At 49.4% G+C, this 14850-nt stretch overlaps 1 protein-coding gene across 3 annotated transcripts in view; it reads right to left on the bottom strand.

Annotated features, from left to right (window-relative positions):
* Positions 1-13911, bottom strand: part of LOC105469977 (2-phosphoxylose phosphatase 1) — a 63004-nt gene extending 49093 nt beyond the window's left edge. Inside the window, exon 1 of one of the 3 annotated variants that reach the window (XM_011721629.3) lies at positions 13790-13911. The gene's annotated coding sequence lies outside the window, so the exon portion shown is untranslated. Of the gene's footprint in view, positions 1-12766; positions 12785-13266; positions 13286-13789 lie in introns of those variants that run through there. The other 2 variants (XM_071091022.1, XM_071091023.1) reach the window with 2 other exon arrangements.
* Positions 13912-14850: the final 939 nt, after the last annotated feature.

Raw genomic sequence — 14850 nt, 5'->3', positions numbered from 1 at the left:
TAGTTATGTATATGTTTGGAAAACCAGGATAGAAATACATATACATTTAAAAATGAGCTGATGGCCAGGTGTGGTGGCTTATACCTGTAATCATAGCACTTTGGGAGGCTGAGGCGGGTGGATTACCCGAAGTCAGGAGTTCGAGACCAGCCTGGCCAACATGGCAAGGCTATATTTAGTAGAGACTCCTGTCTCTACTAAAAATACAAAAATTAGCTGGCTTGGTGGCAGGCACCTATAATCTCAGCTACTTGGGAGGCTGAGGCAGGAGAATCGCTTGAACCCCGGGGGCGGAGGATGCAGTGAGCCAAGATTGCACCACTTCACTCCAGCCTGCATGAAAGTGCAAAACTCCGTCTCAAAAAAAAAGAAAAAAAAGGAGTTAGTGGCATTTCTTACCTTTCAGATTGGCCAAAAAAAAAATTCACCTCTCACCTCTCTTGAATGTTAGTTAGTCTCAGGGGGGTGAGTTCTTTCATACACTGCTGGTAAGAGGATTAATTAGAATGGTATCTGTGAAGGGGAAATGGTGGTCTCCATCAAAACAATAAACATGCACATCTTTTGCCCCAAGCATTTGTATTCCAGGTTTCTATCCTACAAAAATGTTACCACCTATGTACAAAGCAGCATTAGGAGTCATTATAAAAATGTGAAAATAACTGAAATGTTCATCCATAGGGAAAGAGTTGGAAAATCACAGTTTGTCCAAACAATGGAACACGATTCAGCCTTAAAAAAAGAAAGAAGTGGGCTTAGGTGTGGACAGACAAACCTCCAAGAAATATTGCCAAGTTAAAAACAAAAGACAGAAAACAAAAGTAGCAGCATGCTAGATACAGTGTAATCTCACTTAGGTAAAACCAACGCTCGCATATCCCAACATATATATGTAAATTTTCGGAAAACAAATTTACAGAAAAAGGTCTAGCAGGAGATGGCTGCTCAAATTAACAGTGTCATCTCTATTGTGAAGCAGGAAGAACTTTCCATATTTACTCATATATTTTAATGCTTTGATTTTATAGTATGTTGGGTACAAATAACAAACGAACAAAAAAAGGTTAGTAATGACAGAGGAAAACATTATATTGTTAAGTCAAAGACAAGCTACAATACAGCATGTACCGGCTGGGCTGAATGGCTTGAAGCAGGGGTGGGAGCAAGACTTTTTATTGTACACTTTAGAATTTGAACCTGTGCTATTTAAAAAAATGAATTTAAATAATTGCTATTTGTAAAAGTAACAAAAAAAAAAAACAAGGAAAAACATTAAAAAGAGAAAAAGAGAAAATGTGTCCTAAATATTATGAGTGGTTATAGCTGCACTGACAAGTAATCTAAATTTTCTTTAAAACAAACAAATTACAAGACAGAAGATTGGCTCAGCACTCCTTAAGTAAGTAGGAATCCTGGCAGGCTTATTTTCTCACATATATTTCTGCGTTTTCTAAATTTTCTTAAAACAAACTTGTATTACTTTTAAAAATCAGAAAAAAGGAGTACTGTAAAACATATTTAAATTACTTTTAAACAATGCAGTTAAGCAGTATTTCACAGGGCAGGCACATGATAAATTACAGAGGCCAGTGGTTTTAAAACACTATCCTCTTTCAAAACTCATCACAACATGGAATCTGATGTGGAATTCAGGTAGCAGTCGAGGTGCTTAGGTGGACTGGGAGGAGCCTTGTGCCCCACTTAGCAGCAGCCCCATCTACCTGCAGAACCCAGGGTTCCAAGAACATCCTTAGGAAATGCACGGTACAGCCAGACAAAGGCTACAGGCACCTGAGGGGTGGGGGACTCTGCGCCGGGATGATCAGTGAGATGGCTGCATGAAAGAGGCAGAAACTGTGCTGAACTAAAAGGCAGGGAGGATGTCAGTGGGCGTGCCTGATGTGAGGATAAATGTTACAGAGGCAGGCTGCAAAGCCCACCCCCATGCCACTGTACTGTGGATGACAGGCCTTATGCAGTGACTCATCAGTGAACAGGGTGGAGGAGGGCTGGAGCCAGACTACATTCCTGTAGGAGTAGGGAGCCACTGAAAGTTTCTCAGCACACGCCTGACTGGATGAAGGTGGTATTCTTGAAATGTCACTCTCAAGCTGCTGATAGATACAGCCTGCATATCACCCCACCCCTGAGTTACAGCATGGCACTGGCAGCAGGAAGACACCCTCCAACCCCCGGGTCCTGACATTTGGGCGCTTGCGGTTCTATCATCATACAACTGGTGGGTTTTGCCAGGATTGTGCTGTGTTCAGACGACCAGACCAGGCAGGCTCCGGCCCTCCTACACTGCTATCCTAGAAGTAGCCCTCATTCCAGGGGCAGTAGGGTTGGGGTCCCCAAGTCACAGCTCATGGTCCCTCCCTGGCACTGAGACCAGGCCTTTTACTCTACCACTTAACAGCTTGGGCAAGGTATTTAATCTCTCTGAGCTGCAGTGTCCTCACTTGCAAATGGTAATTCATTCATTCATTCATTCATTCAGATATTTACTGAGCATCTGCTCTATGCCAAGGATAGTTATAGAAGCTGGCGATTCAAAGTGACCAAACCAGCCCCAAATTCCTGCCCTCATGGAGCTTCTATTCTAGTAGAGTGTAATATTGCTGCCTGCCTCAGGGGACATGGAGGGGATTAGATGAGATCCATCCTGGAAAACATAAGACAGTCATGATTTCCTTCTCATTATTATTTGCATTCCCTGCGGCACTTGGACCAAGAAGGCACCCAATAAACAGCATCAAACTATTCAGTCTCTGTCCACGAATATAGATTAACCCACCTTGAAGCAAAGTGCAGTTCGTTCAGCCCTTGGCTTAGACTAGCATGATGGTTCATCTCTCTGTGCCCCACCCAGCCAGCACTGTCTCTAGTCCACCTTAATAAACAGGGCTGGGAGGGAGAACGAAGGAAACCACGCTTGGAACCATTCATCACAATCAAGGCAGCTGACAGCTTTGCTAAACCCTGGCTCAGCCCTCATTTCCTTAGGGAAAGAAAGCACAGAGCTATCAGAACCCTTACCTTCTCAGGCAGTGCTGAAAGTTCCTTTTTCGGCCCAGGGTGTCCTGCCTTATATGGGACACGAATACCTGATGGACTGCACGCCAGCCTCCACTGGGCCCCATGGAGAGGACTCAGCCCCTCTAATCAGGCCAATCTGTGGCAAGGTGAGCCCTCATTTGGTGGATTTCAGGGTTGAGTATTCTTTGCAATGTGTCCCTGAGGGCATGTATGAGCCTGGGGCAGGGGTGAGTAACAAGCACAACCAGTACATATCCCAAGTGAGTGGCCAGAAGCATTGGTATCAGTCCATGGGAGAAAAAAACTATAAACCAACTTTAGAACCTCATCCTCAGGGATCCAAGAAAGTGCTCCATCAAAAATCTCCCTGGCAAGTATCTTGATATGTAATGACAACTTCAGCTTTCTTCACCAACTACATGCTGGAGTTCTGGTGCCAGCCTCTATTTTTATAGCCTGAGTAATGCCCGGGCAAAGGACCAATCAAGAATCAGACACAGAGGGATGGGGCACAAGAGGTGATGGCACAAGTGATGGGGCACCTCTCCTACTCAGCCTCCAGCAGCAGACCCTTTAGAGCACAGTCTGGGACAGCAGCCAAGCCCTGCTCAGATTCTGGCCCAAACTCCTCTGCAGACTCATCCCCTCTCACAGCCAGCCCATGAGTTCCACAGGGGCTGGTCCTTTTCTACCTGCAAGACCCTGTAAGGCCAAGCCCCATGGCACAGCAGTGTTGGACGGGTGAATGGCCACACCATCCCGCCCAACTCTGGCACAGTTGACTTGCTGTTCCCCCTTCTCATAACTCAATGTCTACGCCCATTCCACTTTCTTGGCCCAGATGCCTTCTTGACCTGGTTAACTCCTGTTTATCCTTAAACTCAGCTCAAGCACCACCCCCTGGAAGCCTTCCCTGACCCCAAAGCTGGGTGACATCCTCCAATACTGAGCAACCACAGCCCTCAGAGCCTACCCCTCCCACTCTACTCATCAACACGACAGACTCATGTCAGCTTCCTTGCCCGCCTTCCCCAGGGCTGGGTGGACAGACAGCAGGGCAAGCAACAGTGCTCAACAGGTGTGTAGGGGAAAGGAGGGAGGGTGGGAAAAAGGAAAAGTGAGCACCAGGAAGAATGCTGTGGATGGAGTAGCCCCATCACAGAAACCTACAACAAACTAAACAAGAATAAAGCACTACACCCCAGTATATCAATATATCACTCATCAATTACTACTGAGGAAAACTAGCAGGAAGTAGTGGGAAAACACTTTTTAATGAATTAGAGGGGAATCAGGTCACTCTTTGCTGTGTCCTCTCCTCCTCTCCAGATGTGGGCTGGGGCGGGGGCTAGAGAGGAAGAGAAGCTTTGGAAGGTTGGGTGGGCAGGGGTACTTGAAAAAAAGGAGCTCTCATAGGCTCGTCTGGCCTTGGGGGACTGAAGACCATTTCCTCTGGGGTAACCTCCTACTGCTGATGTGAATCAACTAGGACACATTCCCACAAAGCTGTTAAGAACATGCCCTGTGTCAAGACAGGGGGATAATGAGGGCCTCCCACTGTCCTACTGAGTCATCTGGCCCAGTTCCCAAAGGTAGGAACAGAAGCAGGGATATAGAACAGATGATCTCCTGGGAATGAAGACGACTCTTGGCTGGAGCCTCTTAGTACAGCATTTCCTTCTAAAGAAAACACCCCCACTTGCCCCTCAATATCCACTCATTCTTTCTTGCTAAGAGAATCCTGAGTTTTTGAGGGGGAGGGGCAGACAGTGTAGCAGAGACTGCCAGCTAATTGTGATACCCATCTCCTCTCCCTCCTGGGCATGTGGCTGGACCACATTTCCTCCCCTCGGAAGGTATGCTCATGTGACTGAGCCCTGGCCAGTGGAATGTCAGGGCTACTAGTTCAGCACCTCTGAGCCTGGCCCACAAAACCCTCCCACACACCATCCTCCATGTTCCTTCCTCTTCAGCTGACTGAGGCAAACGAGCATGGCAGCCTTGAGAGCCTGAGTCCCTGAATCTCCTTTTGGAGGAGAGCCCCAATCAGAAACAGCCATTTTGGACTGTGTGTGAGCGAAAAGTGAATGCCTACCATATTTGAACTATTAAACATGCTTGGTTTGTTTAAGCAGTGAGCCTTCCTCAGTGTGCCCCGCTACACACTCACATGGCCTGTTTAACTGGGGGCAGCCCATGTGATACAGTTCTGGCCATGAAATGTCAGGGGAAGTCTGGTCTGCTGGTGTTTTTTGCCATCATGAAGTAAAGGCCAAGAGAGTAACACAAGTGTCAGTACAGACAGATGTCAGCTGCTGAAACCAACACCAGCAATCACCTATCTTCATGCATTTTGTTACATGACAAAAACAAACCCCTATTTGCTTACGCCACTGAGGCAGGGCTTCCTGCTACTTTCAGCCGGACACTTTCATAACTGATATGTTTTGCAACCACTCACCATTCATTCACCCAACTTTTATTGAGCCCTGTTTCATGCCAGTCCTTGTGCTACAGGCCAAAGCTTTAGAGATGAGCTGGGTATGGCCCCTGCTTTCTAGGGGCTCCCTATCAAGCTGGAAGACAGGCCCATGAGCAGACAATCAGAATACACTGGGAACGGATGCTGTGGTGGCACATGATGATGTCCCAGGACAGTGTGAGCACTGGGCAGTGGGCCGGCACTGAGGTGAGGCGTTCCCAACTCCCCTTCTGGCATTTGGCACACACAGTAAATAAACACTTCTCAAGCTAAAAAGCAAGTAAAAAGAACTCGAGATCCTCAGCCAAGCCAACTGCGATTACTTAGTGTAAGTCGAGTCGTTAAACACCATCAATTAATGCAGCTGTTTCAAGATAATCAGCAGTCATTAGAGCAAGATGCACAACAGGAGAAAAAAATCATACGCTGCTAACTTAGCAATGCTAGAAATTATGTGAACTGAGGATGAGACAGGCTTGCTTAGATCTTCCTGCCTGCTGACGCTAGCCACCTCCCAAAATATACTTTCTTTCTCGAAGAAGATGGTGATTTTTCACTTTGAAGACAGAGCCAAAAAAATCAACCATCCATGCCACGACCTTCGACCATAAATGCCCAAGCTTTGATTTTTCAGGTCTGTGTTTCCATTAGGGACTGCAACGGAGACAGACAAATGGGCGACAAAAGAGGTTCCAGTCTGGGAATTCAAGAGCTGATCACGACCAGAGAAGTCAGAGCACCTGGGGAGCCATTTGTAAAACAGAGAAAGGGTTTTCCCCCTTTTATCTTAATTCTCCCTACATACGAAAGATTGGCATTATCTGCTGTTTCTTTGTTTTACAAGTGTGGGGCAAGTTTTTTTTTTTGAGACGGAGTCTTGCTCTGTCACCCAGGCTGGAGTGCGGTGGCCGGATCTCTGCTCACTGCAAGCTCCGCCTCCCCGGTTTACGCCATTCTCCTGGCTCAGCCTCCCGAGTAGCTGGGACTACAGGCGCCCACCACCTCGCCCGGCTAGTTTTTTGTACTTTTTAGTAGAGACGGGGTTTCACTGTGTTAGCCAGGATGGTCTCGATCTCCTGACCTCGTGATCCGCCCGTCTCGGCCTCCCAAAGTGCTGGGATTACAGGCTTGAGCCACCGCGCCTGGCCCTGTTTTTTTTTTTTTTTTTTTAAGACAAAACTTCATTTAAAATTCCAGGACATAGGTCTACCCTTGAACAACATGGATTTGAACTGAGCAGGACGACTTACATGTAGGTTCTCTTCCACCTCTGCCACCCTGGAGACAGCAAGACCAACCCCTCCTCTTCCTCCTTCTCAGCCTACTCAATGTGAAGACAATGAGGATGAAACCTTTATGATGATCCACTTCCACTTAATGAATAGGAAATGTTTTCTCTTCCTTATGATTTTCTTAATAACATTTTCTTTTCTCTAGCTTATTGTGAGAATACAGCATATAATACATACAACATACAAAATATGTGTTAACTGACTACATTATCAATAAGGCTTCTGGCTGAGTAGGCTATGTGTAGTTACGATGCTGGGGATTTAAAAGTTATACTTGGATTTTCAACTGTGGGGGGCCATGGCGGGGCGCCATCAGTGCTCCTAACCCCCGAGTTGTTCAAGGGTCAACCGTAGTTAAAAATAAATAAAAATAAGCTGGTTGCCACTAAGATAACTGATGACTGGTTTTCCAATCTGACTGCTGACTTATCGGTATGAAGTATTCCAGTGTATGTAGAGTACAAGCTGGGCTAATCACGCTCAAACGAGGCAGAGAAGCACTCGAGTTCCTGAAGCAACAATCACAGAAGGATTTTCTGGTCGACAGCCCATTGCTGGAGGCTGTGCCAGCTCCGTGATGGCAGGTGCTAGTCGGGCAGGCTGCCATGCTGGGGCCTCTCTGTAGGATGCACAGAGCAAGCAAAGCGAGGTCTGAGGAGGAAGGACTTCTCTTTCCAGCACCAGTTAGCAAACCCATGCCCGTCAACATAGTTTCTTTGGGTCAAGAAGTTTCTAGCTACAGCAGACACAGGAAATGCGGTGTTCTGGCTTCCTGCCTCTGGCTAGTCCCCTACCTGCTCTCAGGAGCAGCTGTGCCATTTCTTGCTAAGATAACTGGGTCTCTGATAGTACCAAAGGTTTCTGGGGCTGCTGAAGAGCCAGTCCAGTCCAAAATAGTAGCCAGGGCAGCATTCTGTCAACCAGGACCAAAAATAGTGCTGGCAAAACCAGGTGAATAAACAGATCTAGGATCTCTTATCATGCTTCCCACTAACAACCTGTGGCCAAGAGTGACAGTTAAAACAACCAGCATGTGTCAGACACAGACAAGTCAAAATGAGTGCCTGTTTCAAAGAGCTGGCAAGGTCACCACCCCATGGTCAGCCCTTTCACAGCCTCTCATGGCTGTAAGTGAGCAAGTGACTGGAAATCAGTCTGCACCACCGTTCACATCCTTCACCACAAACTGAAGTATAATGTCCTCTGTTCCATGAGGACAGAGACCATCATCCTGTATCCATCATCTCAGTGCAGTCATTTGGCGCCTAAAAGGTAATTTTAAGAAACGAATGAATAGGAATAGCAGCTAACATTTTTAAAGCATGTACCATGTGGTAGGTGCTTTTCTAAGCCCTCATCATGTATTATTATATTTCAGTTTCACAACAGTACCATGAAGTAGGTATTATTATCACCACCCAAATTTTACAAATAAGGAAACTGGCCCAGAGAAGTAACTTGCTCAAGGGTATATCGCTAGTAATGGTAGATCCAGGGTTTAAAGTCAATTTGGCCTCTGAAGGTACACACTCAATCACTGCACTGTGCTGCATACACAACCAACTCAGGTACTCTAGTATTAGGAAGTCATCAACAGAGAACCGCTGACATCCACAAACCTTGAAAAGTCCGTCCAGGTTTCTGGATACTACATATACAGTTTTTGTTTGTTTGACTTGCAGAAAATTTTAGAGAAAACCAATACTTACTTTCACCCCTAAGAATAGGACCACCTACAATTATCAAAAAACTATATAACCACATCCAGTTATCAAGCAACTGTGGGCAGGAATATCTAGGTTTACATAGTATTTCTCTGCTTAAGGGATCTAAATTCTAGAGGAAGCCTTTTAACAATCCCAAGGTCCCATCTTCCCATCTCTAAGCAGATCGCAGGCTTACTGGATCAAATGAGATCATGGACAAGGTTCATATTTATATCTCTCCATGTTTTAATGATATTCAAGCTTAATAGTTTCTGTAAGTCCTTCCATTACTATTTGAGCTTCCAAAAATTCGTGCTACAACTTTACTAACTTTACGGTAATTCAACTGCCACTTTCATTTTAGACGCATAAAGCCTTAACCAGACAGTAAATGTTTAATTCTAACTAGATTCTCCTATGTCTGCAGAGGACAAACTTAGCAAGTAAGAGCTTCATTTTATTTTACAGTTAAAAAGTTCAAAATGATACTGCTATATCTCTGAAGGCCTGAAGGTTGGTGTTGGATCCAAGAATGAGGTAAGCCTAGGAAAGCAAGCTGTGGTTTTGTTGGTTGGAAAGACACATGTCCCTGAATAATTGAGGGGTGGGACAAATAGTATTCAAAATGATTTGTAACTTTAATGTAAATGATGGCTGTAACCACAAACAGAAGTGGAGGAGGAAAGGGGAGTGGGAGTATCAAAACCAGGTGCAATCATTTTCATCTGAATATGCTTTTTAATTAATATGCTATTGATTACAGCTCTTTCTAAGGAAGTTGGTCAAGCCCGGGGGCAGAAAGGGTGGCAAGCAGGTGACAAAAGGATGCCCTGTAAACTGAAACATGAATGTGTAAATTGGGGAAATGATTTTGCAAATACAAAGAGAATTTTAAAGTTACTACAGTCTCTACTACTAGATGTTTGAGTTCCCCCAAACTCTCCTCCTCCGCAGAGTACACAACTCAGAGGGAGTTCCACTGATGGAGGGAGGGGCAGATGCATGCACAGATGACTTGGCCAAGGGGATGAGGTGATGGCTGCCTCCTGACTGCAGGAACTACTCCCCAAGCTGCCATCCAGTTCTTCTTCTATGCCTTTTAATCATTAACTTCTTCCACACTCCTGAGATTGTTCCTGCTATCACTGCAGGTTGAACTTTTTCCAGAAGCCAGTGGCTTCCCCAGCCAAAGTCCAAGAAGGGTCAGAGAAGCCTGCCAGTGTTGAGGGTGGAGGATAAACAGGCCAGAGTCTGTGGTTCAGTTAGGTGTTAGTTGGCTAGGGCCCTCCTACCTTTTGGAGTCAGAGCAGAGCCTGAAATTCATTCTGGGTTCACGGGTGCCTCCTCGTGGCTGCCATGCAGCATCTCCAGGTTGAGAGGCTCCAATGGGCCCTCGCTCACCTGCAAGGCTGCGCAGCAGGTTCAAAAAGAGTCCCTGGGAGATGCTTCTGTCAAAAGGCCCACCATCCTACTAGAAAGCTGCCCCCTCTTCTTCACCTCCTAAGTACAGGTGCACAGACCTTCCAAGCCACTGCTCCTTTTGTCAATTACCTAGACTCTCTCCTCAGCGCCTCAGGTGAGATGGTCGTAATTTGAAGCGGCCAGGAGGGCTCTCCAAGTGGCACCCTGTCTCCCTAGGAACTTCCTCCATTGGAAAATGGGGGATGTCGAAGGGGTCTGGGGCTACAGCTCAGGGCCTATAAATTAAGCCATGGTAAAGTGGCTTCCCAGGCCAAACCCCAGATCAATCTTGCTCAAACCATTATTTCCAAAAGGGCACACACCTCATTCAAAAACTTCAAACAGCTCAGTGCTCTCCTACTGTGCTAACCCCAAGTCTCAGCTGGCTTTCAAGGCCTTCTCAAAACCAGACTGATGGGCCCAGCAAATGGATTTCAGATTCCCATGGGTCCATTTTTCCTATCTCAGTGACTTTGCTCCTAACTGATAACCCCTACACTGGAATGTGGGCACACTTCCTTATCCACCAACCAGGAACCTTGTCCAGGGACAGGTTCTGGGGCCGAAATCTCCCCCTATGAATTTTCAGGACCTTGAACATTCTCCCATCCTTTCTCCCACCCACCTCTAGATAGTAGTCTCTTTCTCCTCCTCCCTTTCTCTCACTTGCAGACTGCAGGCATTAATTAAACCTCTTCTACAAAACAGATTTTCACCAGCTGCAGGAATTCTGAGCCAGATCTGAAGACAGAGACAATCTGGGTAAGAAAGATAAGTTCGTGACAGCCAGGGGCAGTGCAGGCTTCCACAGTCAAGTGGTAGAGTCAATTTTAGCCCTTTCCAGATTCCCAAAAAAAAAGGGGACATGAAGTGTTCCCACCCCCTCAGCACTTGGCTGTACTGCCTGGGGCTGGCCTTTGACAGACACCTAAGAGCTGGACCTTGCCCCATCTGCCAGTGGGTCATAGCCACCTCCAAGAGACCAAAGCACTGGCTCAAAACACCAACCTCCCTCCCACCAATACAGCTGCAAGCCATAGAGCCAGGAATGTGCAAGAAGAGGCACTCCCAGCCCGCCACAGGAAGCAACACCTGTGGGGCTCTGCAAGTGGTACCCTGTCTCCCCGGGAGCTTCCTCCATCAGTGGGCAGGGATAGCAAATGTTAAAGGGGACTGGGACTACAGCTCTGGGCACTCTAGGTGAAGCTGTGGTGGGCTCAACCCTCAGCAGACAAACTTAGTAGCTCCCAAGGGTGCCCACCACCACCCACCCCAATTCTTGAATGAAGACAACTGATTTTCTTCATAGAAATTCTGGAGTCCCCACTGAGGTTAATGACCCACCATCAGAGCCTGATGTGTAGATCGCACTCCCTGCCCCAAACACACGCAAAAATGAGTTTGTCTCTAGTGATATGACACATTTTAAAAAAACAAAAACAAAAACTGCTGAATTTAAGGGTAACATTTTGAATGAACAGTGTAGCAAAGTATAGAAGATATTGGTTGTGAACTCAGACTAATTCACGGGGCATCCATTTTTTTTTCTCACAAACACTGAGTACCCCATGTGGTAGATGGGGCCGAGGGAGGGGGGGAGACCAGGCAGGGACCTGGGGCCCCAGAGATGGTTCCACCCATCCCTGAAGATGCTCCTGCACAGTGAGGCATCTGACAGTGACTCATCGCAGAGCGGTGTAGGGAGGGCCAAGGAGAAGCCCACAGGAATTTCTGGACAGTCAGAGAGACCCTACTGAGCCCCAGTGTGTCCTTGGGCTACTTATCTAACAAATAGTGAAGTAAGATTGAGCTAATTACTATTCAAGCTGATCAACAGAAAAAAGAGTTACAGATATTGCAGTTCCACAAACACTCAGAGTGCTGTGCTCCAAAGACCAGGTGGCCCACGCTGTTCCTGGTGCCCAAACGCAGCCTCCCAACACATCAGTGAGGGTGGGCTGGTCAGGAGCCAATCCCTAACAGAGAAGTTTCCCCTACACATCCTTTCTCTGAGATAAGCAATTAATTTAATCCAGGACTTAATGAAAGCCAGGAGAAAGGATGGAGCAGATTCATATACTGGCTTTCAGGCTGTCCCATGCATCTCCACGTCTCTCCAGGGACCACGAGGGTTTTTTGTTTGTTTGTTTTAGACATTGTTTTGCTCTTACTGCCCAGGCTGGAGTGCAATGGCGAGATCTCGGCTCACTGCAACCTCCGCCTCCCGGGTTCAAGCGATTCTCCCGTCTCAGCCTCCCGAGTAGCTGGGATTACAGGCATGCGCCACCACGCCCGGCTAATTTTGTATTTTTAGTAGAGACAGGGTTTCTATGTTGGTCAGGCTAGTCTCGAACTCCCGACCTCTGGTGATCCGCCCGCCTCGGCCTCCCAAAGTGCTGGGATTACAGGCGTGGGCCACCGCGCCTGAGGCTTTTTGATCCATCTGCTATAATCCCCCTTCCCACAAATGTCCCGATTGGGCACCAACACCTCTGAGGAGGGTAAGTTGTTGCCAAGCCCGACCGCAGTCGCGCCCCGCACTGCCAGCTTCACACCCACAGGCCTTCTGCAAATATCAACAAACGAACCCATTTGTGGAGCACTCTCCGATCCCCCATCCACCCCCCTACACTTGCCCATTCACAGCTCGATCTGATTCCACCTCTCTCCTAATTTTACTTGTTGAATGCTTACAAAGGATCCCTGCCTTCCCACAAAGACACTGGCTGGCCAGGCGGTGATAACCTCACTCTCCCACAGAGCCCCCTCGCAATCGCTGAACTCACAGCCGAAGCGGGAAATATGGCTCCACGTCCTGCACCGCGAATCCTTTACCATCCACAGGTACAATTTAAAAGGCAGCTGCGGCTGCAAAGCAGGCAACCTACCCTAAGCAAATCCATTCATTCTCTCTCTCTCTCTCTCTCTCTCTCTCTCTCTCTCTCTCTCTCTCTCTCTCTCTCTCTCTCTCTCTGTGTGTGTGTGTGTGTGTGTGTGTGTGTGTGTGTGTGTGCAGGCAACCTACCCTAAGCAAATCCATTCTCTGTGTGTGTGTGACAAACCCAGCTTATTTAAAAGATCAGGACATATGCAAGTTCACCAGCAAAAGCAACGTCGTGGGTCTACACCACATGGTCCTAACCTGCGCATCCAGGAATGTTAACCTGCACTCGGGCTGCCCCGCGGCCAGGCCCGGGACTCCCGGAGGCGTCAGGCTGCAGGTGGCTGCCAAGAGGAGCCAGCCCCGTCTCCGGGAAAGGCCGCGAAGTTGCGGCCGCCTGCTTACCTGGAGACCAGCCGGCTCAGGACCACCCGGGAAGGGGGATCCTGGGAGCTTGAATCTCGGCTGGAATCCGGTGGCGGGAGTGCGGGGTCCGTGCGGGAGAGGGCTGAAGGGGCAGGGGCGAGGTTGAGGCGGGCTCCGTGGGACAGTGCGGGGCTGCAGGGGACGAGGGCTTGGAGACAGAGCCGGGGGTTCGCAGCGGGCGTGAGACGGCGCCAGCGCTGGGAGAGGGGGCTACGGGGCGGGCGCTGGGGCTGGGACACCGGGCGCACGGGGGGAGTGGCAGCAGAGAGGGCGCAAGTTCTAGGCTCTGGGGCGAGCGGGGGAATAAAGGAGGAGGCTTAGTCGCGGGATTCAGACCCGACGCTTCGAAGCGCCCCCAGCCTTCAAGCCCCTCTCCCACTGGCGAGTTAGGGGTACCCCGTCAGTCTTCCAACCCCGGACCCCGGATGCCCACCCGCCTCGAGCTTCTGCGCTGCTCAGCCCCAACGGCAACCGCCCCGGCCCAGGCCCGCGCCGCACTCACCGCCCATGGTCCCAGGCCGGCCCCAGCTCCGCCGCTGCGCGCCCGGCTCGGCGCTCGCCGCCAGCTCCTCCCGGCGCTAGGGGAGGCGAGGGCGGAACGCACCGGCCACCGGGCAACTCGCGGGGCCCGGCAGCGCCCCCTGCCGACCCCGCCGTGCCCCGGCTCAGCTCGGCCCGCCCAGCACCAGGCGCCCCCGAGCTCCGCCCTGGAGGCGGTGTTGCAGTGAGACTGGGTGGGGGCGACCGCGCGGGGTTGCTGGAAGAGGTTGCCTCTGGGAGGCCCAACACAGCCCCGAGAGACTGGTCAGTCTGCAGAGCCCTCGGCGTGCAAAGTCACGGGCACGGACACGCCAAGCGCGCGGGGCCCCTGCGCGCTTCACAACTCCCGACCTACGGACGCGCGCCAAGGCCCAGGAACACAGCCATGGCCGGCCCGGGCCCTGGTGTGGGTGCTTTGGGGCCACGTGCCTGCTCTGGCGCCGCTGATCCTATCGCCGGGTGGGCGCGAGCGTCTGGAGTCAACCTGCTGCCACGTAGACCCAAACTGTCACCCCCAACCACCCACCCCTTTCGGCCTATCCCACACTTCTCTTCCGGCTCAGAACACATCCGGCCTTGTGTTGCTCTAGTCCTCGCTGCTGCTCCGTCTCCAACTGCCTGCAGGGACCCAGGGAGGTCGCGGCCCTGCGCAGTCGCCCTTCCCACCTGCTCCCGGCCCGCGGCTTCCTTGGAGCAGCTGCTGAAGAGCCTCAGAGCACTTGAGGGCTGCCTGTAACGCCCCGTTAGACATCTGATAGGCGCACGGTTGTATTTGGTTTGATCAGTATTTGTGGGTCATTTATTGCAAATGTTAGGTACCAGCTGGTGGAGATTCCCACCAGATTTCTCTGTGGGAGATGAAACGACCAACAGCGATTGTCAGAGAGGCCTTCGCTGTCAGCTCGAGGTCTACAGCTGTGTGACCTAGCACAACTAGCCTCAGGCAAAATAGATACGGATTCGAATTTGCTGCTATATACCTTTAAGGTGCACTTTTGGGAGGATCTTATCCCTTGACCTCTG

This window comes from Macaca nemestrina, chromosome 2 (assembly GCF_043159975.1).
Source record: "Macaca nemestrina isolate mMacNem1 chromosome 2, mMacNem.hap1, whole genome shotgun sequence".
Lineage (NCBI taxonomy): Eukaryota > Metazoa > Chordata > Mammalia > Primates > Cercopithecidae > Macaca > Macaca nemestrina.
Note: the sequence above shows the minus strand (reverse complement) of the source record. Positions and strands in the feature narration are given on the sequence as shown.